At 43.8% G+C, this 22657-nt stretch overlaps 1 protein-coding gene across 3 annotated transcripts in view; it reads left to right on the top strand.

The window, feature by feature from the left end:
• Nucleotides 1–10422: 10422 nt before the first annotated feature.
• PACSIN1 (protein kinase C and casein kinase substrate in neurons 1) overlaps nt 10423–22657 on the top strand; it is a 56586-nt gene continuing 44351 nt past the window's right edge. The window contains exon 1 of one of the 3 annotated variants that reach the window (XM_081865406.1): nt 10423–10921. The gene's annotated coding sequence lies outside the window, so the exon portion shown is untranslated. The remainder of the gene's footprint in view (nt 10922–22657) is intronic. The other 2 variants (XM_081865405.1, XM_081865407.1) reach the window with 2 other exon arrangements.

Below are 22657 nucleotides of genomic sequence, written 5' to 3'. Positions count from 1 at the left end.
TTGTCCCACAAATTGATAACACACACTCACAGGTTCTAGTTACAGCTTTCAGAAGCATCCACCTACAGTATGTGCTGGGAGTAGAGCTGTCACGAAACCATTAGCACCTATGCCTGGAGGGCAACTACCCTTTTTCACATCAGCTATGCTACAGCCTTTTACCTTGTCTGGCTACGTGCAGCAGAAACACAAGGGGAGCTGTCGAGCTCTCATAGTGCACCAGCAAAAAGGCATAGCTGTGCAAGCTGGTCTTGTTCTCTGTGCAACTGGAAGAAGTGCTAGCAAAATTTTCACATGGCATTTATTGTATGGTTTTATGTATAACTGTTGGAAACCGTTCTGATATTTTTAATGAGTAGCATGGTATAAATATTTTAATAAATAAACTGCTTTCTCTTCATCCAGACAGGTTAGCTAGGGCATTACTTAGCTGATCTTACAGGGCAATTCCCAGTTGTTAGCCTGTTTCAGCATGTAGAAATATAAATGCACTAACAAACATCTGAAATGTATTTCTCTCAAGTGGCTCTGGATGTGGCTGTCAGGAAGGAGCCCTCCCTACTCCTAGGACTAACCAAATCTGGTGAGAGATAGGATTTTAGTAGTAAAGGTAAAGGACCCCTGGATGGTGAAGTCCAGTCAAAGGAGACTATGGGGTGCAGCGCTCCACTCTGCTTTCAGGCCAAGGGAGCTGGCATTTGTCCACAGACAGCTTTCTGGGTCATGTGGCCAGCATGTCTAAATCACTTCTGACACAACAGAATACCGTGACGGAAGCCAGAGTGCACAGAAACGTCGTTTACCCTCCGGCTGCAGCGGTACCTCTTTATCTACTTGGACTGGTGTGCTTTTGAACTGCTAGGTTAGCAGAAGCTGGGACAGAGCAATGGGAGTTCACCTGTTTTTAGTAGTAACACTTGTTATTGCCTTGATGCACTCTGCAAATATCTCTAAATTGGCCAAGGCTCTGCCTCACATAAATCAGACGCTCCATTCCATATTAATGTTTAATTTTAGTTCATGCAACAGCCTTCAGCAGACATCCTGGTGGATGGGAGATGGGGGCATTGTTTCCTACTTGTTAACAGCAATTAAAACACTGGCTATTCAAACTAGGACTCTTTGGGGCATAAAGGGATTATTTCTATCAAACAAATTGGTGAGCACTACTGTGGCTCCCATTCTTGACTTACTCATATGCTTACTCTTTTCTGCATGGGGCTTTGATTGAACAAATGTGGAGCTGATGTGGAAGATCCTGCCATGGATTTCAGAACCATATTCTCTCTCTCAGATTGATGCCCTGGTCTGCTAGGTATGGCAATTATGCCGTAGGTAGTTTACATATTTCATTTCTGACCCTCTCCAAGAATGGCTATACCACAATTTCCCTTTAGTTTCCTCAATCTCAGATAAGCTGCATTTATGCCACATCCAGCAAAATACTTGGTTTACTGTTCGTTATTAGTACTTCATATACCTGCAGTTATTTCAGTAATTGATTTTAGGTATCTCCTGTTAAGAAGCACCCAAGTTTCTTATATAACCTGTATTATAAAAATGGCTGGCCTTCTCCAAACGATTGCCTAAATATATATCCCTTCTGCGCCAGCAGCCACAGATGAATTCTTTTTCCTCAGTATCTGCTGCCGTCACACCTCCCCTTGCAAATTGTAGCTGCAAGTACTTTGATAACTGGATTAAGGAGAGCCTTGCTTGCTCACACTGCGGCTCCTTGGCTTTTGTGTCCTCTGTGGAAATGCTAATTCAAACATTTCTACAGCAGCTCTCCCAAAGTCTCTGACAGCAGACTGATGTCAGGGGATGCTTAGCCTTCTTCCTCCTTCTATTTCTCGTCCCATTTAATAAAAGAAGAACAATGAGCAGTATACAATACTGTGGTGCATCAGCAGTCCTCTCTGGTGCCCACAGAAATACCGGTAGGTTCTGCAGGGAAAATATGTGACAGCTAAAAGCTAAGGAAACATAGGGGTTAGCGCAGGTTTCTTCACAAGCAAGCACAGGAGGTTTCTGACACTGTTGATTAACAATGTGAATTTCAGTGTTGGCAGTGCACAAGCAGGAAATGAGTCGGACCAATTATCTACATCCGGCCTGAACTGTGGTCTGAGTGGGACTGATGAACTTGGGAAGGCGGTATGGCCTGTGAAGGGGGCATGGCCTAGGGAGAGTCCCAAGGGCCACACAGCTTGAGGTTCCTATCCCTTGTTTGATATGGTGCAAAGCTTGAGGAAAATAAGCATCTTAAACCTCAATGCCCCTACAGCTTGGAGCATGGCTCAGGATGTTTTGCACAAGGGATTAAAAGCAGAAGTGATGTGCAGATAGCTAGGTTGTGAATAATCTTATTATTTTGGGAATAATATGATCTACTGAGGTCGGGTGGTAACTGTAAGGGTGAACTGTGCTCAGGCATGATGGTGCCTTCCCTTTTCTAAACTGGGCTCACTTTTTTCTGCAAGCACCTGCCACGGCTGGCCAAGCCATGATCTGATCCTCTTCAGCAACTTTCCCTTGGCCTTGCTTCCTCAAAATGAAGCAGTGATTAATGGGTTGCTAGTACTGATGAAACTGCTCAGAGAGCCAGGATGGATTTAATCGTAAAAGGATTCTGAATCGCTGGCACTTGGATTCTGTTGTACGTTAAGGGTAGCTATTGATTTACTACACATGGGGGCAGATGGCAAGGGAATAATTTCTTTTTCTGAAAGAGACAGATGTGAATAGACCAAGAGGCAGTGAAACTATTTGCAATCTGAACTGAATTCCAGCCTATTGCACATAGTCCCCCTACCCCCTGTGGAACAGTGATTGTTGGCCCTTGATGCTCTTTAGCTCATTCTTAACAGCAATCTAGTTCCATGTGTCATAACACCCTGCTTGCCCACAATGTTGGCACCTTTTCTCATATGAGGAATGGGGAGCCTGTGGTCCTCCAGATGTTGTAGAGCTCAACTCCCATGAGCCTCAGCCAGCATGCCCAATGGTCAGTGATGCCTTTTTAAATTAAGAAATGGGGGGGGGCATTGATAGCTGTTGATAATGTTACTGCTTTAAGGATGATTGTATTACTGTAAAGATGTAGATACAGGTAATAGATAATAGGCAAAAATAGTGTTAGGGCTCTCTAGGTCAGGCTTCCTCAACCTCGGCCCTCCAGATGTTTTTGAGACTACAATTCCCAGCATCCCTGACCACTGGTCCTGCTAGCTAGGGATCATGGGCCAAAAACCTCTGGAGGGCTGTAGGCCAAAAACTTCTGGAGGGCTGAGGTTGAGGAAGCCTGCTCTAGGTTCATAGATAAAATTGTAGAAAATAACACCCCATTGCCAAAAAGAACAGTTTCAAGTACACAAAAAGCAGAGTTCCTGATTGAAACATATATTCATTGAAAAGCATTTAAATAAAATTTAATAGACATGTTACCCAAGACATAAAAAGCATATATGTTCAAAGACAGAATTGGGAACTATGGTCTTGCCAGTTTCCTGAAAGCAGGTGCAGGTACCCTGTGTGCATATAGCCATAAATCCCCCTTCTCATCTTTTGCTAGATGTAGGGCTGGGCGATATCTGGTTTTTAACATTGTGAGATATCACCAAATAAACATTGTGATACCAATATATCACAATGTCTGAAATAAGGATAGAGCTATGTAGAGGCATTGGTTGGCTTCATGGTTTTTCCTGTACTGTGATTTTTGCCAGCGCCTGCTCTTTCAATTCACTGCCCCCTGCAGGAGGCAGGGGAGAGCTGAGCTGGCAGAGTTGATGGGGCTGCAGGAATTGAGAGAATCACTGGCTGGCTTCACGGATTTTCCCACATTGTGATTTCTGCATAACACACACACACACACACACACACACACACACACACACACACCCCATGATTATTATTATTATATATTACCAGGCCAAAAAATATGAAACCGATATCACGATATGGACTTCAAACCAGTTTTGGATGATATGTTGATATATCACCCAGCCCTAGCTAGATGCACAGCAATCAAAGGATGGGACCAGTAACACATACATTGAAGCATAGCCAGCCATCATGATCCTGATCTCTCTACAGGAGCTTAGTCTGCACATCCAATTCAAATGCTAGATTGTGCTTCGGGTAAGAAAAGGAGGACAAGATTCTGTACTTTTAGTAGGTGTATACAGTACAGGAGAATTTCAACAGGTGCAGCTTTTCACATCTGCATGACAAAAGAGGACTTGACAAAATGCTCTCTGCAATTCCTTCTTTTATACCTGATTTAGCTTTTGCTTTTTTTTTGCCCAAGGACCACATTGAGAATTGGTCTACCCTCCAGGGCTGTATACCAGAGGTGGGCATGGGGAAAATGGCCAACACACTAATCAGCACATCAGAGAAACTGCAATCTCCAGTGAAATAAGAGATTTTAAAATGAGAGGGACTTGCAGAAACACATCCTCAACTCGTCATTGCCTGCACTTTGCCCAGCCTCCCTCACCAATGCCAAGTGGATGCAAAATGCAAGCATGATAGCCTGGCAGGGTTTTTGCGCTCAGTGACACAAATAGCTCTACATGCCACAGATCTCCAGAACTGGACCCTGTCTATATTAACAGCAGGGCTGGGATCTTGGGAAAGTAGCAAGTCCCTTTTCCCGGCCTTACAAACAGCATCTTCCACAAAGCTCCTTGCAGCTTGCCAGAAAAATTGAGCCCTTCATGTCAGAGACCATGCCCTTTCCCTGGAAAGAGTTCCGGAGGATGCCTGAAGGTCTGGAAATTAGCAAACAAAAGGTGGATTGTTTTGGTGGAATGAAGCTGGGTTTCTGATGCCACCTGCACAATGACACAGTCTTTCACAACGATTTGCTTTCTGAGCAAGCAACTGCAGAGGGCCCAATTATTCTGTGATTCTAATTAAGGACACAAATAGCGTAGCGTCTGCATTTTCCCAGGAAGTGGGGAAGGGTATCTGAAACTGGCAACTAGCTGAGTGCATCTCTTGTTTGAAGGTGGAAGGGACTATGGGAAGCACAGAGCAAACGGCCAAAAGCTTCCAGCTGCTTCTACAATATGGCACAACAACAGGCCACAGATGACTCGAGAAAGCAGACCTGAGATGGGATGGGAAGGTCCCATTATGGCATATCCAGCACCAGTCCTGCCTTGAAGCACAGTGAAACCACCTACTTCAGGCAACACATTGAGATGAAGGCAGGAATTGGTTTCTGAATGGTGCAGCAAACCTTTAATAGAGATGGCCTTAGGGGTGTGTGCATGTGCACCATTTGGGATTTTCATCAGGCAGCAAAAAGTCTTGAGCAAATGTGTGATGTTGCTTTGGTTCCTGTGTAGATGGCAGTAGCATAGTTGTACCAGTGACTGAACCAGTCTGCCATTTAAATTCCCTACTTTGGCTCTGGGTTAGAGCTGTGAGGCTGTACGGCATCCTATCACAATATAATTAATTGCACATGAACATGAAGTGGGTGCAAAATTTGCTCACATGTGAAGAAGAGAACTTGTGCAAAGAAGGAATAGGCCCAAACTAAACATGGCATGGGATATTATGCATATTTATCCTGATTGTTACAAGAAGGAGAATTTGCCCCTCCAGTATATTTTCTTCCATTAGTGGAAAAGCAGTTTGCACAACAATTCTGAGCACATAAAAATGTTGTGCCAGGAGTGGGGATTCTGCCATTCCTCCCCTTGAACTCATAGCATCTCGTATTCATTTCCGATTTTAAAAAAATGTTGGGAGAAATATATACAAGGACTGCAATCCTATGCCCATTTACCTGGGAGGAGGTTCCACTGAACTTAAGGAAGCTTACTTTTAAGTCAGAATATATAGATTGTACTGTATGAGTCTATTTATTTCCTCTGTTCCCTTCTGCTAGCTAATGAAAGTCAACTGAACTGCAGGAGAAAAAGCTTTGCATACTGAGAAATTGATGGAAATGTTACAATTGCAGTGTTGTTTATGGTGATGGAGAGGAACAGCAATGAAGCATAACACAGCTATTTTTAAAACCTGTTTCACACACAACATTTGGGCTTGGACCTGAAAAAGCCAAGTGTGAATGAGCATGTAGCCACATGCTGTTAGATTTGCAGAGTCATCTCTCAAAAATGGCTCTTAACAGAGTAAGACTGCTTTCATTACCACATCTGTATGGCACCTGAATAATGGGGCTCTTATCTAAGCCAGTAGTTTACAGATGTTACGTTTGGCTGCATGGTAATGTCAGATCCTCCTGTCAGATTTGTCCCAAAGGTGCTGGTTTTACACATGTAGAAATTATCCATATCTGAAAAGCAAACCAGCATGCTCAAATAAAAAGCTTGTCTATGAAAAGCCAGGTAGCAATAACAACAGCAGCAGCAGCAATAATTCTCATTATTTTTTAAACCGTTTAACCATGGGGAAGCATAACTCTCTCGTTCTCTCATACTGGTTAATTCATCTGTAACTTAAACTGGCACAAGGGATTCAGTCTAGCGTATGCACATACAGCAGTTATACCAATACCTGTTTTGTGCAATTCTCTACTGTACCAGAGGAAGCTTCCCCCCACCCCCACCCCCGTTCTCTGAAAAGTAGAGCTTTGTATTATTCCTTCCATGGGGTATATTCTTATCTCCTGCCTGGCCCCAGTGGATAAAAACTTTACCTGTAGGCAACGTTGGCCTATCTCAAAATGGGAAATCCGGTGAGAGAGCTTCTCTTTGAGATCTTCAGGATGCTTTTGATGAAAAAAGGGAAGGAACCATATGCCAGAGAAATGAGGGAAAGAAAAAAGAAACATCAGAAGTAACAAAAGGGTTTTTAGTTTAGCAAGGTGCAGAAGGAATGGAAGGCAGAGATGAGCCATCAAAGGTAAAGCCATTTCTCACGTCTATTCCTAGCCTGTGAGTGAATTATTGTCTGTCTGTGCCTACACTCCCTCTCCTGCTGAAATGGGGAATCAAGAAGCCAGATGAAGGGTGCTGAAGACAGAGAGCCCTACTGTGCTTCATTAGGAAGTCAAATGTGCTCTTTAGAAGAAAGATGAGAGGCTGCCTGAGACAGGGAGAAAGCCACAAGAGACCTGGTTTATGTTCTCAGAGCAACTTGATCCTAGCTCTCCTGAACAACAGAACAACCCTCCTTAGGCAAACGCCATCATTACTGCATCTGCTTCTAAGGACTGGCCTGTTGGCAGCTCTAACAGCTTCTAAGGATGTGCCTGTTAGTAGCTTTAGATTTCCTCTAATCTCTTATTATCTAGTTGTACAGAAGCACCACTAAGGACATTGGCTTCCCCAAAGAAAGCACCATTCTCCCATAGACCCCAGCCGTGACATTCCAGATTAGTCTTCCCATTTGTGCAACACAGCTAAATCAATGGGGGCACAAGATCTGGGCTTTTTAAATTCAAGGATGCAAGTCATTTTTCTGCTTCAGATGTTGTTTAACATTAAGAAAAATCACTTGGGTCAAAGCTATGTTACCCATCGGGAGATTACATTTCTTGACACTCTCTGGCATTGTGAATGGTCTTGCATGTCTCCATTATGTATTGAGATTGTGGCTCACCACTAACTTCTAGCCTATGACACATTGTGGAGGGTTTTCAAATAAGCAATGGCCATACATCTGGAGCATTCACAAGACTGAACACCATGTCCAACATTCAAGCTGTGACCTACATGTTAAAAAGGTTGTATGAACTAGCCCTTGTGGCTTCTCTCCGTCCCAGTGCCACATTTTGGAAACTGAGCCAATACAACTTTCTTATCTTACATAATGTTGCAAAGAGATGCTGAGCTTTGTGGAAAGTTATGCACTGCATGCAGATTCCCTCCCCACTTTCCTTAAATAATTCCTGTTTGCTGCACTGGGCCTTTTATGGGAGGGGATAAATTTTCTGTGGTGGAGAAGGCTTGGTTGTGGGAAAGCCGGGTATAGATATTCACTTGGCTATAATGCTGATTTGGTGGACTTCGGCAAGACACTTGAAAGAAAGCAGTGAGAACAAGGAACAAGGACAGAAGGGGTGGGGGGATACAGTAGGCAGAAACAGGTAAGTACAAAATAAGACAAAAACATTGCAGATTTCCAGATAAATGTTTCAGCATAGGCCTTTGATTTTTTTTGTACAATAGCTTGGGTTGCACTGTGGAGTGGAGAGTATAATCCACTTGTCACTGAACAGATTTTAACAAGTACAGGCATTCCCTGCATAGACAGCAAGTCACATTTTAGTTTTAGTACAAGTCTCACAAGTTCTCTAGCATTTTATCCCATCTACATATAATGGAAGCTTATGGAGAGAGAGTGGGGAGAGACAGACAATCCAGGGCAGAATACATTCTGAGTATAGCTGTACTGCTCTTTGCCTCTATTTGTTTTTAAAAAAACAAACCCAAACCACTTTCTCTTCACCTAGACATGGAAATTAAAATTGACTAGTCCCCCTGCTATATTATGAAGTGCCTAGTGCCTACTAAATCAGGTAGGCACTTCATAACATTGGCTATATGCAGGAAGAAGAATGCCTTTGCTCACTTGTTACAAAGCAGTAACTCAAGTACCAACAGTTGACAAAATTGCAGGGCACCACTGAGAGAGCTGGATAGATGGCTTTACTCGAGCTTGTTGCTTTTTTAAATGACTGGATTGAGCACTCATGCACATGATTTGTACAGCTGAGGGGCACACAGCCTCTAATGCTTCTTTTTTAAAAGACCCAAAAATTTGAGGCAGAGGAGTTGTATCACACACTAGTGATGGCACAAGCACTATTCAAGTAGGGCATGTGGTGCTCACCTAGCCATATTCCACAAAGTACCCATAACAGCAATGGATGGCATACTGGCTAGGGGAAGAAACGTACTTTTTTAAAGGAGCAAAATACTGCAAATCACTAAAAATTGGGTATTTAGGGGCCATCTGGTTACCAGAACTTGCAATACAGAGCGGAAATTTTCTTCAGCCTATTACCGCACCACTTTAAAATCACTCTAGTCCTCCAGGGACAGCAGTTACTGTCACATCTTCTCACACATGCAAAAATTTCCCTCCCTCTAGGAGTTGTTGTTTGTTTAATTGGTTAGCATAGACGAATGTCAGTGAACTGACATTGCTGCTGTGATGAGGCTGCAGTAGGTGCACCTGGTAGATTGCTTCATCTTTGTCTTGCTTTGGGGAGCACTTTTAAAGAGGCACTTTACCTAGGGCAGGTAGGGGGATCCAACTGTGGCCCTACTTCCAAGTCTACTGCAAGTCAGTCCTCCAGTCCAAATGACAAGCGCACATCCCACTTGAGCCTGGATTCCTGCAGGAAGATCTTATAAGAGCTGCTGATACTCTTAGAGCAGAAAAAGTAACATATAAAACATCCCAGAAATAGGCTCCGTAAATAGATGCTGCTTCTGCAGTGGTCTACAAGAATGGTATACTGTATCTTGTAAAGTTACCTAATTGCACAAGCAAACCCAAAGACTTTGTAGACTAGGGAGACCATGTTGTTAGGGTAGTCCATGAAAATGCATGGGTGGTCATCTCTCCAATGTTAGGGTTCCACTTTAGATGACTTCATCTATCATCCTTTTTGGTATTACCAAGGAGTCTGTGATGCATTAGTGCAGTTAGGTAATTTTAGCTTGGCCTTCATGGGGGAAGGGTGTTCTTTCAATGGTCATTTGTATTACTTCACTTCAGAAGTGAAGTTAAACTATGCAACTCGCATAGTTGGTGCAGCAATGGCCACCAATGGGGATGGCTCTGAGGGGCTTTGAGAGCCAGAAACACCAGTTCCCAGGATCCTTAGGTATACTTGGCCATAAATGTCTATGCCTTCAGGCAGTTTGCCTATTGATACCATTTGCTGGGAACCCCAAAGGGGGAGAAGCCTGTTGAGGAGAGGACAGGTCATTGGAAGAGATGGGCCGTTTCGCTGGATCCAGCAGGGCTTTTCTTACGTTTTTCTTAACGTGAGGCAGCCCTGTGGCACCTGAGGGCCCTCTCTTCATTCTGCTGCGTGGTGGGACAGTCTTCCTAAGTAGGTCTTCCATCCCAAAGTCCTGCCCTGAGGGACAGCAGAATGGCTGGAGCATGCAGAGACCTCAGCTTCTCCAGGAGACGTCTCCTCCGGAAGGCCTCGATATGTACCGTCTTCCGGCCTGCTGCGCACAGATAGTCCCTGGCGAGCAAGCTCGTGTGTCCTTACATGTATCACTTGAGGGAGCACCACACGTGTCGCACGCTTGCCTGTAGTCACGCGCGCTTGCGTGTGTCAGCAGAACCCGGCGTTGCGAGCGCGCGGGGAGCGGGGGAGGGGCGGTGAGAAGAAGCAGGTGCGGGAGGCGGGTTTAAGGCGTTCTACTGCCACCTGCGCGCGGGAGGAACATTCCGCCGAGGCGAGAGCCCGCGCGCAGTGCGCCTGGACATATATGTTTGTATGTGTGTGCGTGCAGTTTTGTCTGCGCGCGCGCAACCCGGGTGGTGGGAGGGAGAGCGGCTGGAGAGAGTGTGTGTCTTGGTGGGGAAGAGTCGGCGCTGGCAGGCAGGATGCGCTGAGCATTACCCAGTTGCCATAGAAACCAGCAGAAGGAGGTGGGCGGCCGGTCGAGGAGGGGGAGCGATTTGCCCGCAGTCGTCGCGAAGCTGCTGCTGCTGCTGCTGCTGGAGTCGGAGCTTCGCCAGAGGAAGCAAACCTCGCGCGCTCGCCGCGGCTCAGGTGGGAGAGGAATTTGAACTCCCTTTCCTCCCCCGCCCTCCTGCACGCGCGCGCGCGCGCACACACACACAGTAACGCACACACACACACCGCTGTGGCTCCTCAGCCTTTCTCGAGGAGTCTTGCAAGGGAGCCTTCCCGGACAGTCTGCTAAGCCTCCCGCGCTAAGCAGCGGCCGGAACTGCGCAGGTAAGCCCTCGTCTCTTATGTCGGGGTGTGTGTTCGTCTGTGTGGGGGGGAATAATTATCGGGGTTCATATTTTGCACCCCCCATTTCTTTTCCTCCTCCGCCTCCCACCCGCCAGCCCTGCAGCATCGAAGCGGGGACGGTGGGATTTGAAGCAAAGGTCCATCAGTCTCTGAGTGCAGCTGCAAAAGAGGCATGGGGTGGGCACACAGCCCCACCGAAGAACCTTTCCGGAGAGGCAGGGGGCTGGAAGGGGCAGTCCCTGGGCTTCATCTGTTTAGTTGCGCTTCGGTAGAAGCTTGTCCCGTGCATCTCTGGATCTCTCCTCTACTTCCCTTTTTCCTTGGGTTTTTTTTTTTCTATTGGGGTTGCACCTGACAAGATGTGGGTTGCACTACAAGCAGTGGGAAGGAGAAGTGCGCTACTGTGACAAGAGCCTGCGTTGGGGCTGAATTGTGGGGCAAAGCAGCTGGCAGTTCCGCAAGCACCTGGTGGGCGGGTGGCTGGAAATGATACCAGGATGAGCAAAGGACTCTTAGCTGAACTGACATGTGGCTGGGTCCCCACCTTGATTGATGTACCTTGCTGCAGGGCAGCCTGCCTCTGGACACAGGGGTGAACTAGATGATCCCACTGGGTACTTTCCAGCCATGGCGATGATGAGCACATTCTGCAGTTGTACTGACCTTTCAGACTTAGACTGCCTGCACCATTTTCATTTAAGGAAGAATTGCACTGCTCCTTGAACGACAACAACAGTTCTGTGTGATGCAGCAGCAAAAAAAGCTAATGTCGTTCTAGGTTGCATCAACAGGCGTATAATATCCAGGTCAAGGGAAATAATAGTCCCACACTATTCTGCCTTGGTCAGACCACACCTGGAGTGCTGGGTCCATTTCTGGGTGCCACAGTTTAATATTGACAAGCTGGAACATGTGCAGAGGAGAGTGACCAAGATGATCAGGGGTCTGGAAACCAAGCCTTATGGGGAATGGTTGAGGGAGTTGGGTATGTTTAGCCTGGGATATAATCTCTATATTATATCTGTCTTGGATGCTTTAGTTGAGATTCCTGCATTGCAGGGGGTTGGACTAGATGACCCTCAGGACCCCATCCAACACTGTGATTCTGTGATTATTATTAATATTATGAGATTGCAAGACAAGTTCATTTGCCGCCTCTTCCTGGGGTGCCAAAGGTTCTCAAAGAGGGGGAGGGTATTTCTTGGCCTCTTCAAGGAAGGAATGCTGGAAACATTTTGGGCAAAGGGAAGGACCATGATCCCTAACTCCATCTGGAATGCCTTCAGATCTCTGATCAAATATAGCCAGCCTTTTTTTTTTTAAAAAAAATGTCATCTCCAGGCCAAACTAATGGGCAATGGCAGCAGGGTAGGCCAAGGTTTCCATCTTTTAGGCTCCATTACATTATTCTTTCCATTTCCAATACTGCAAGGGCATTCCTCATTATTCCAGGAAGAGAGAAGCTAGATCTGGAAAAAGGAACCAATGTGATGCACACATGCCTACAATCTGCTTTATGCTGAATTATTTCTTTTAGCTATCTTCATCCTGCTCAATTTAAGCCATGCACCACCACCCCCTCCTCATAGCAGAACGAATTGTTCTTGATAGGCGGCAGGGAGGAAGACTAATCTTTGTAAACAGGTGAGCTATGCCTCATTCCTGTAGGTGTGCTGTGGGAACTCTCTTCTGTGACTGAGGAGAAACAAGGTCTAAGGTGATATAGTTGGTGTGGGCTTGGTGTGGGGCTTATAGTCCTAAATATGTAACCTGAGAGCAAATATATCCTGTCTATCCTTATGTCTTCTTGCTGGGCAGAGTAACTCAGTCATCAGGTGCAGTGGTTTCTAGAAATGACTTAAAATAATTGTGGTTATGGTCTGTCTGCCAGTCTAATAACACGTAGGATCAGAGGTTCTTTATTGCATGCAGGCATGTTAAGAGTGAGAGCCTGTACTTCGTGGGATTTGGTGCATGACCTGTTCACCATGGACAGGGAGGCAATATGGCAGCATAATCCCATTGCCATCATTTGCCCAAATGGTCATGTGAATTGGCCCTTGGATGGTTTGTAGCGTTCTCCTAGATTTAGTTACCTTTAGTCACTCACTACAATCACAGAAGCCTGTCACTCAATTTCCCCCTTTACGAAAACTTGCATCAATTTCCTGAAGCCATGATTGAAGCCAAGTACTTCACTATCCTTAATACATCCCACACATCCAGTTTTCAGCATAATGCCATCTGATTTTTGCCTCTAGCTTTGCTTGCATTCTACAGAGTATCCAGTTCTTCTGTGACTCTCTTCTGCATCAAATCCAAATTATATGCTCCTTCATACCCTATCAAGCAAACCCCTTTCATATTACCAATGTATTTTCTCAACAACCTATTGTGGCAAACTGCTATCCCATTTTGATCCAGTCTGTAAGACTTTATAAAACAGACAAGACTAGAAGTGGCACAGGTGCAAACTGGAACTGAAGCCAGTAGGATTTTAGTGGCACAAGTGGCAGCCTCAGGACCTCTTTACAAAACAAAGCCTATAAATTCATTCTTCTCTAAGTCCCATATTTGAATAAAGTTGACAGTCTCAGTGCTCTGTCTAATAATTTGTCATGTCACTGTCTCCTTTCATTTGCCGAAAGATACCTAAATATCTCCATTGCCTTGTTTCTGGAATAACTGTAAGCTCCTCTGGGCAGGGACCTGATATAGCATCTAGTTTATCCTGTAGAGGATCATGTACATTTGGAGACTAGGACAGAAAACAGAGGCTGTGAAAATTTGAAGATGATTCTTGATTGCTGGTTCTTAGATAATATTCTTCCCATCTCCAAAGGAGAGAGAGAAATTTCAAGCATGGAGGCAACCATTATCATGAGGCATGTGCAAAGCTGCTTCCTGGCACTGGCATGCTTCCAAGTGCTGCAGCAAGTATAATATGCAAGTACAGATTCCAGCAAGATCACAGTGCATCCTTAGCATTCTGATTTTAAAGGATGCTTGACAATAAGTAAAAGGCTGAAGTGTTTTTAGAGCAAGCTTCAGCCTGAGGTTTTGTATGCACTAAACAAGACTTGCCATCACGGAAGCAGTCACCTGGAACACGGATGCAATGACTACACTTGCTTGTGAAGCCCTCATAGTCCCTGCCCGAGTGCCATGGTTCACTAGCTGCTGTGAGGGCCTGGATGGCACTTGTTTAGACAGCAAAACTAGCCTCCCTTAACTGTTGGGTGTATTTTGTTAAATAAGAAAGCAACATAAAAAGGAATCAAATTCTGTATTCAGAAGAAGTCTGCAAAACACAACTGTTTGCAATAAGGCTTTTCGAGCATTTCAGCAGAATTTGATTCTCCATTCCCTACCCTAGAAGGAAGGAGAAACGTGGGGGTGGGGGGAGTTTTAGTGGAAGGCAGAAAGTGTTGCACCATGCTTCCATTAAATCCATTCATAACAGATGCTCAGAATAAAAGGTTCCCTTTTTAAAAGGCAAACCATCATTTTCTTTCAAAATTGTAAGGTTGTTGGGTGTGGGTCGTTGATTATCCTCTTCCCATTTTGAAATTTTTGATGTTTTCTCTCCTACTAACATCTATCATTGCCAAGCACCAAAAGGAAAACACAAAATATGATAGCTGGACACCTTCCCATTGCTGGCTGATGGCATCCAAGGGCATTGTTTTCTAGATGTCAGATTTGCAAGAAAGTATAACACATCTCTATATACTCTTCTTTAATCTGAAGGCTGCTCAATCCTTGCTCTGGATTGACTTTCTTAATAAGGGTGTTCTAATGTATTAGGTCCTTATTTGATGAGAAAGATGATAAAATTTAATATTCCAAGAGTTCAGGGTGCTTCAAAATCTAGCTGTAATCCTTACAACAAGCCTGTAAAATAAGTGAATATTATTGCCTCCAATATTGTAGAGAGAGAGAGATTGGCTGGCCTAAGGCAACCTAGTGAGTTCACAGCAGAGGTGAACTGAAAACTGGCAACTTGCTGCTACAATAGTTAATAACAATAATAAGGAAAAGGGAAAAAGGAAAACCATGTACATATAACAAGAGCTGTGAAAACTCTGCAATTCTATGCAAGTGTAGAATTCAACATCCTGTTACTAATATGAAACAAAAATCTGGAAAGGTTGTGAGCAATGCCTGATGACATCCCTAGAGACTGAAGAGGCTTAGTAGCCATTTTCAGCCACAGGCAGACCTGACTTCAGTGCCCTGCATAGCATTCTGTCCTTCCTCATGACCTGCCGAAGCTGATTGACTTCTGCAAAGCAAGCATGTATACGGTATGCAAATATGGTTGGCAGGCATTACTGTTAGAGATTGCAGAATATGGCTTTTCTTGGCATAGGGCTTGAGCTACCTTGGTGCAGGAGTTTTATTTTATATATAAATATAATTTGGAAATATAAAGAAGGCCCACCCCTGCTTGTTTTATAGCTTTGCATAGCATAGCAATTCTAATGGGGTTTAAAAACAAACTAACAGGTCACAATCAGTTATATTAATCTTTAGCAGACGACAAGGTATTTCCTTTCCATTGCATAATGTTTTAAACAAGACTTGAGGAACAAAGCTATGCACTGACTTCAGTGAGACTTACTCCCAGGTAAATGTATTGTTACATCCCACCCCTATCTCAAAGTGGTGTGAGACTCCAGGGGTTCCAGCTGCTTATCCAGGGTTTGTGTTTTCATTGGAAATTAGGCACAGCGGAGACTGCAGTGTCTTTATGAAATATGGTTTATTTACACATGATTACAACCTGTGTTTAGATGGAGAGAGTTCCCAGCATTCACATCACAAGACAGTCCTTTGTTGTTTTTCTACGAGCAGCAAACACGGATCTGCAAAGAGAGGAAGCCATGCTACCTGTGCCCCTGCATCATGACTTCTTCTCTTTAGCCTCATATGACTTTCTGTCCACTTCCTCCTCCTCCTCCCCAGAACCACTTGCAGAAACAACTCCTCTCTCTTCTGCATACAGCAACACCCACTGTAAGCCTGGCAGCCTCCCCCTCCATGCTGGGCAAAGAGTCTTATGGTTTGCAGCTGGCTAACATTTATCAAACAGATGAAGCCATTATCAGTCTTTTGGGTCTTCAGTGGCCCACCCCCAGTGAGCCATCACAAGACTGGCCTCATGAGGCAGCTAGCTGGTGTTATTTCCAGCGCTTGCGAAATTCATGAATTTGTGAGTTTGCTCAAATTCTAAACCTTTACTGAATCTAGAGGTTTGGCAGGGCCTTGCTCCTCCCCAGTTTATAATATATGTTGAGTTGCAGCCTTAAGCTGCAACCATTTTTTCCCCCTTTTAAAGATGGTTGTAAAAAACGGGACTACTTTGGTATGGCAGCAGGTTTTATAAATTCTCAGAGAGCCAGTGTGGTGTCAAAGATAGAGGCTTGAAGCAGGAAGAGAAAGGTTCAGATCCCTGTTCAAGATTCAAACCTGGTTGATCTTGGGCCAGTTGCAATCTCTCAGCCTAAGCTACTGGTACATTTTAGGATTGTGGTGAGGATGAAAGAATAGGAACACCATGCATAACATCCTGAGGTCCTTGGAGTGTTAGTGGGATAAAAAAATGCCATAATAAATAAACATGTATGAAGGATCCTGAAGCCAGCTCCATATTTAAAACACATTTTTAATGGGAACCAGGCAGAGGGCCTACTCAGTAGTAGCACCCGCCCTGTGGAACGTTCTCCCATCAGATGTCAAGGAAATAAACAACTATCCAACTTTTAGAAGAAATCTGAAGGTAGTTTTTAATGTTTGAAGTTTTATTCTGTATTCAATGTTCTGCTGAAAACTGCCCAGAGTGGCTGGGGAAACCCAGCCAGATGGGCGGGGTAGAAATAAATAATAAATAAATATCATTATTATTATTTTATTTTGAGGGTTCTCCAGGTGGTAGCAAACCACAGCCTGTTCCTCACTTCTAGGTAGAAACTGGGGCAAACCACACTTTATTTTAATCCCACTTCTCTTTCTTTCCTTTTTTTAAAGGTGCGCTTAATCATGCCACTTTTAATTTGAAGAAAAAGCAGCTTCGTTTTTCTGCTGATGACCCCCTACTATTTGCTGCACTTAGAGTACATAGCACCGATTGTGGTGGTGATTTGGGGCAGAGAACTAGTGCATGTCCTGATTCCAGATCAGGAGTGCAGTGCTGGACCAGGGCCACACATGGTTGCTTTCGCTTGAAAATAAAAGTGGCAATGTTAGGCATTGGGGTTGAGGGATTGGTTTGGATTATATTGTTGGGTCCCAAACAAGTGTGTGATTTTGTATCTGTAAGATGTGGGTGCTGAACTTACTAAACCAGCCTCTTTGTTAAGGCAATGAGCCTGCTCAAGTCTGTTAGGCATCCATTCTGAAGAGCTGGTCAAGTGCAGACGTGAAACCATTTCAGGAGGGGATAAGTCCCTCCCCCCACATCCTGGCTGGGAGCCACATCATCTTGTAGGTAGGAAAACAGTAGGCCAAGAGCTAGTCTTCATTTACTCTTGTCTGAAAGACACAAGAGGCTGAATTTGCTGTGTGCTGAATCCAAGGCTTTGGGAACGCCCCCCCCCCCCCTAGAAAGCAAGTGAGGGAGCAATGTCTGTTAATGCTATGAGCCATTCCATCCCATGCTCAGGTTGTATATATGTGTAAATAAAATTGTGGAAGGAATTTAGGACTGATGGTCTGAGGAAGGGGGTGTCAGACCTCCTTAGTTCCCCAGGCAGACAGAACTGCAAGGCAAGCAGAAGTCAGACCTTGGAGGGAGATCAAGGTATGAGTGCCAGCACTCTCCATGAAGTTGTTATAGTAAGTGCCACAGTTTTAACTAGTGCTTTTCTTCTAGGGGAAAAAGGTGCTGGTACTGCGTACCCTTGAGTACCCCCAGAAGAAGAAAAAGGACTGAGAGGAAGTATTGTTGCATGACACTCCAAACTCCTAGTGGTGCAAGATTCCAGGGTTTCAAGTCACTTCGTCAAGGTTTACACTTCCTTTTGGAAATGAGGCACAGCGGACACAGTGGTGTCTTTATGATATATGGTTTATTTACACATATATACAACCTGAGCCTACGATGGAGAGGTTCACAGCATTAACACCACAAAGGGGTCTTGTTTCTTCCATAGCCACAGCCTTGGATTCAAACAGAAATCAAACACTGCTCTCAAACTTTGCTCTGACTCTCTGACTTACCTCTTCATAACACCACTTTCAGCCCTCAACTCAGGCCTTGTTAGTATGCCATCTCGCACAGAGCCCCCTTTCCTTTGTTCTCTTAATGGCCCATCACCCAGGCAATCACCTCAGCATAGGAAGCTAGCCTGGGTTATTTTTTTAAGACTTGCTGGATCCAGGGGTAAAAGGATATTGCATGTAATCTACTTCCTCCCCACAAACTCATAACAGTATAAAGCCTCTATAGAGGCTTGAATTGTTCTCCATTAAATTGTACAAGTATAGTGGTTTATAGCAGTGTTTCCCAACCTTGTGCCTCCAGCTGTTTTTGAACTACAACTCCCATCATCCCTGACTAGCAAGACCAGTGGCAAGGGATGATGGGAATTGTAGTCCAAAAACAGCTGGAGGCACAAGGTTGGGAAACACTGGTTTATAGGATCATTTTTCTATATTATACTATATTTTTTCTAAGGACTTCTGTTAAAATCAGACAGGAATTAATCATCTTTTTTGCAATTAAAAGCTAGCAACACAGAGAGAGAACAAAGGAGCTTATCCACCTTATCTGAACATTGCCTCTGTGATAGTTTTTTTTTCTACAAATCATCTAGATGTCCCTAGCAATTAGAGAAACATAATTTGGCTCAGATCTTCCCAAAAGCCCCCGTCACAAACTGTAACTGCTTCAACACTACTTATGAGAGACAAACTGATACAAAATAGGAACAAGATGGCAGTTTGTAATCTGTAGAAATTCTGTGCAAATCCGTATGTTTAGCAGTAGTTTAAGAAGAAACGAAAGTAATATTGCACCCTCCAAATAGAAGGTTTCAATCGGAATAGCTTTTAATTTCTGTGTTTACTAGAGAGAAAACAATATGGGTCTGTGGGGGGTGTATACTCTGTGTGTGTGTGCTGAAAGCTAAGCTTTCTTTGGAAAGCAGCTTTTTTGTAATAAATATACCTGTGGATTTCTGACAGGCTGTCTTTAAACAGGTTGAAATTCATGTTTAGAGACATAAAAGGTTATCTTTTAAGTGTAAGAAGCTGTGTTTCACAAGGAAGAAACAAAAAAAACCCTAGCAGCATTCTAAAAGCATTTGGCTGCTTGAAATATTATTGTGTTTTAGCCTGAGCAGTTAACAAAATACAGCTAATCAACAAGAGTTATTTGTGTCAAAACGAGCCCCTAGAGGTCCTGGTGTGCCATACAATATTCATGTTACTAATAAGAATCTGTCTTAAAGTGCTTCCAATCAAGACAGTCAGGGAAGAAAAATACCCTAATTTTATAGAGAATTAAAATAGAGATTGAAGGTTGGGTACGCAAAGAGTCAGTATAAAACAAATGTAGGCCATCATTTATTCTTCAGCCTCATATCATTTGCCCAGTACCAGTGATAACTCTTGCACCAGCTCCATGATAAGAACCTGACTACACAATTTCTAGCAGGCCTAAAACGAAATCCCATCTCTGTGTTGGATTTACTTCATTGGGTTTAATTCATTGGCATGTGGTCTTAGGAGCTGCGTTCTCAGGCCCAGTTTTGACAAGTGTTTTTTTACCAGGGCCTGAAGAAATAAGAAAATGACTGCTTGGCAATTGTTGTTGCTGCAGGATAGCAGCAACACGCTAGATGCTACCCTGCTGTTGGGGTGGGACATAGCCTGTCCAGGACACCCAAGTTGTATGGAACACACATGCACAATAGTAACTTAGCACTAAGGGTTGTGCTTAATTTTCTATGGCAAGGTTGAGGAACCTGTGGACCTCCAGATGTTGGACTATAAACCCCATCATTCCTGGCCCAGAGTTGGAGTCCAACAAAATCTGAAGAGTCACTCATCCATCTTTGATTATACTACCAACATTTCTATTTAATGCAGCTAGTGTACTTCAGTGGGTACAAGACCAGAAATCTTGGGCAAGGTCTCTCAGCACATTTTCTACATAAAATGGAAATCATTTCAAAGGATTGTTGAGATTTGGAAATGTTCGATCATTTATTTATTTTTTGCAGCTGAAATTCAGGACAAATCAATAGGGGCCTCTTCACATATCCATGGAAGGCAAATTAGTTAATTTATATTGCTGCTTTATTTTTTAATGGCAAATATTTAGAGAGCCACCAATGTTTGCTTGTTCCTGTGAATAACTTGGGGATTTTTGCGTGTGTGCTTTCTGTTACATAATCCTGCTTCTTCAACAACACACTGAAAATGTTCACATGTATATTTACCCTGCCAGAATCCTCCTCTCCTGCCATGGAGCCAGTCATCTGCAGATTTCCTATAACACACCGATCAGTACTTTGCTACTTAGAGGTGTGATATTGGTAAGCCTGTTACAGAAAATGACAAGAAATGGTAGGCTTCCTCCCACATATGCCTATATGCATAGTGATAGGAATCACACATATATAAAGCTGTGGATTTTAGATGATGTGTGAACACTGACCTTATGCAGGTATTCTAAATCCCTCACCCAATAAGGGGTAGCAGGGACCAGTTTTGCCTCCCACTTTGTTGCCATCTCCATTGGAGAGATAACTTCTAAGCCAGGGAGCCTGCTCTGCTCATATAGGCTTCCCACAGGATTTAGAACCCTGGAAGATCAGAGCTCTAAATTGTTCAGGGAGCCTACAGAACCAGAAAAGGCTGCCTGCAGCAGAAGTTATCCCTCCAGCTCATCCTCATTGCTTGAGGGATTTAGAATCTCTGAGCAGGGCTCTCCTCTCCCATCAATCTAATTTTCTTAGGTGGAAGATGGACCTAGCTATTTCTGCTTTTAGTAGTCTGACCAAATATCTAATCACTTAAATCAAGGGGATATACTTTCTGATGAAGTAATCAAGGCGATTTACCTTTCAAAATAATGCCTAACAATCTAAAAGGAGAGAGAAGAGGGAAAATAAGCAAATGTATAATAACAGAACCAGAGATAAGACAACAGAGATAAGTCATTCTCAGAGGTCATTAGAAATTTCCAAAAAGGTTAAAGCAGGGAGTAAATGAAAATCCATGCAATGCTTGGCCATAGGAGATAGCACGGAGGCAATTAATTCATCAGCAAACAAGGCATATCTTGCTATGCTAATGAGAATTTAGCAGTAGGAAACAGCATTAAGATTTAGGGCTGCAATCCCATGCTCACTAAGCGCCCACCGAATTCAGTGGGACATATTTCTGGGTAAAACGTAGAATTGTGCTGGAAAAGTTTAATGTGAAGGAACTATGTTATAGTCTAGTTTTCTGTAACTTGTTTTGCAACTGCCATGCCCACCTCTCCCACACATTTAACCATTCTCAAGACATATATTTGCTTTAGCTTCTTTAAAATTGGTATTTAATTGCTACATATCTGTTGAACATGAGTGGTCTCATTCCCTTTAGGATGGAATTGGACCTGTGTTTCTCTTGTACTACTAATGCAGGAGCTAGGAGCATGCTCAGAGGGGAATAAGCACCTTCCTTAGAATAGGTACCTTCCCTCTAGCCAGCCATGTGGATCCAGACTGTTCCTTTTGCTGCTCTTGCTGTGCCCCTTAAATCGAGGAGCTCAGGTCCCTTGACTTCCTTCTGCTGCTGCTGCTGTAGCACAACCTGCCCTTTGCCCTTAGTAAAGCCCCAAGACTGCTAAAAGGTTAATGGTAGCTGTTGAGTCCCACTGATTTCAGAGAACAGACCTCTCAGCTGAATTCAGTAGCCGCTTCTGTAGCTGTCACAGGATGCTGCAGTCATATCACTTACCAGGCACTAGAAACTGAAATAAGACACTAGTGACATGAGGCTATTCCAATTCCACCCTGTGACCACAGACAAAACATATCTGAAAGAATTCTATGGGATCTCACAGGTTACTTCTACATCTGACAACGTATGTTTTATGTTTCGCCGGGGGGGGGGGGGCGGCAGCATAAAACCTGAGACAGCTGTGAAATACAGTTTGACTTTCAGGCATATTAAATCCTTGTTATTTGGTGGCCTTTGCTATTGATGACAATAAACTTGAGGCAGACCAGATGCCTTCTCCAAGAGGGGAAGGATAGACCCATTGAAATTAATGGACCTATCTTAGTAATATTCATTAATTTCAACGGGTCTACTTGGAATAATACTACCCTTAGTCTCTCTTTCATCAAAACATGGAAAGCAACTCAGTGGCTATTCTTATTTTTCTTGTTCAGTGCCATGATCCATTCAAGGAGCACTAGTCTGCTTGCAAAAAGGAAGTTTCCCTGCCATACTCTATCTACTCAATTGACTTTTGGTCCCAGCCATGCATATATTCCACCCCTCTCAAAAGAGTAAGTGAAACTGAGTGCTGGACCAGACTATCTTAATGGAATAGAAATAGGCCTATTTGCAGCTAGGAATTGATCATCAGATATCTAGTCTATACCAGTATCACATGTGTTCATTCATAACTCCATTCTATCCTGTCTGCACGTTATACTGCCCATTTTCTTAACATCTACATGAAAATCCATTTTTACATAGATATTTTTG

This window comes from Podarcis erhardii, assembly GCF_964252035.2.
Source record: "Podarcis erhardii genome assembly, chromosome: 6".
NCBI lineage: Eukaryota > Metazoa > Chordata > Lepidosauria > Squamata > Lacertidae > Podarcis > Podarcis erhardii.
Note: the sequence above shows the minus strand (reverse complement) of the source record. Positions and strands in the feature narration are given on the sequence as shown.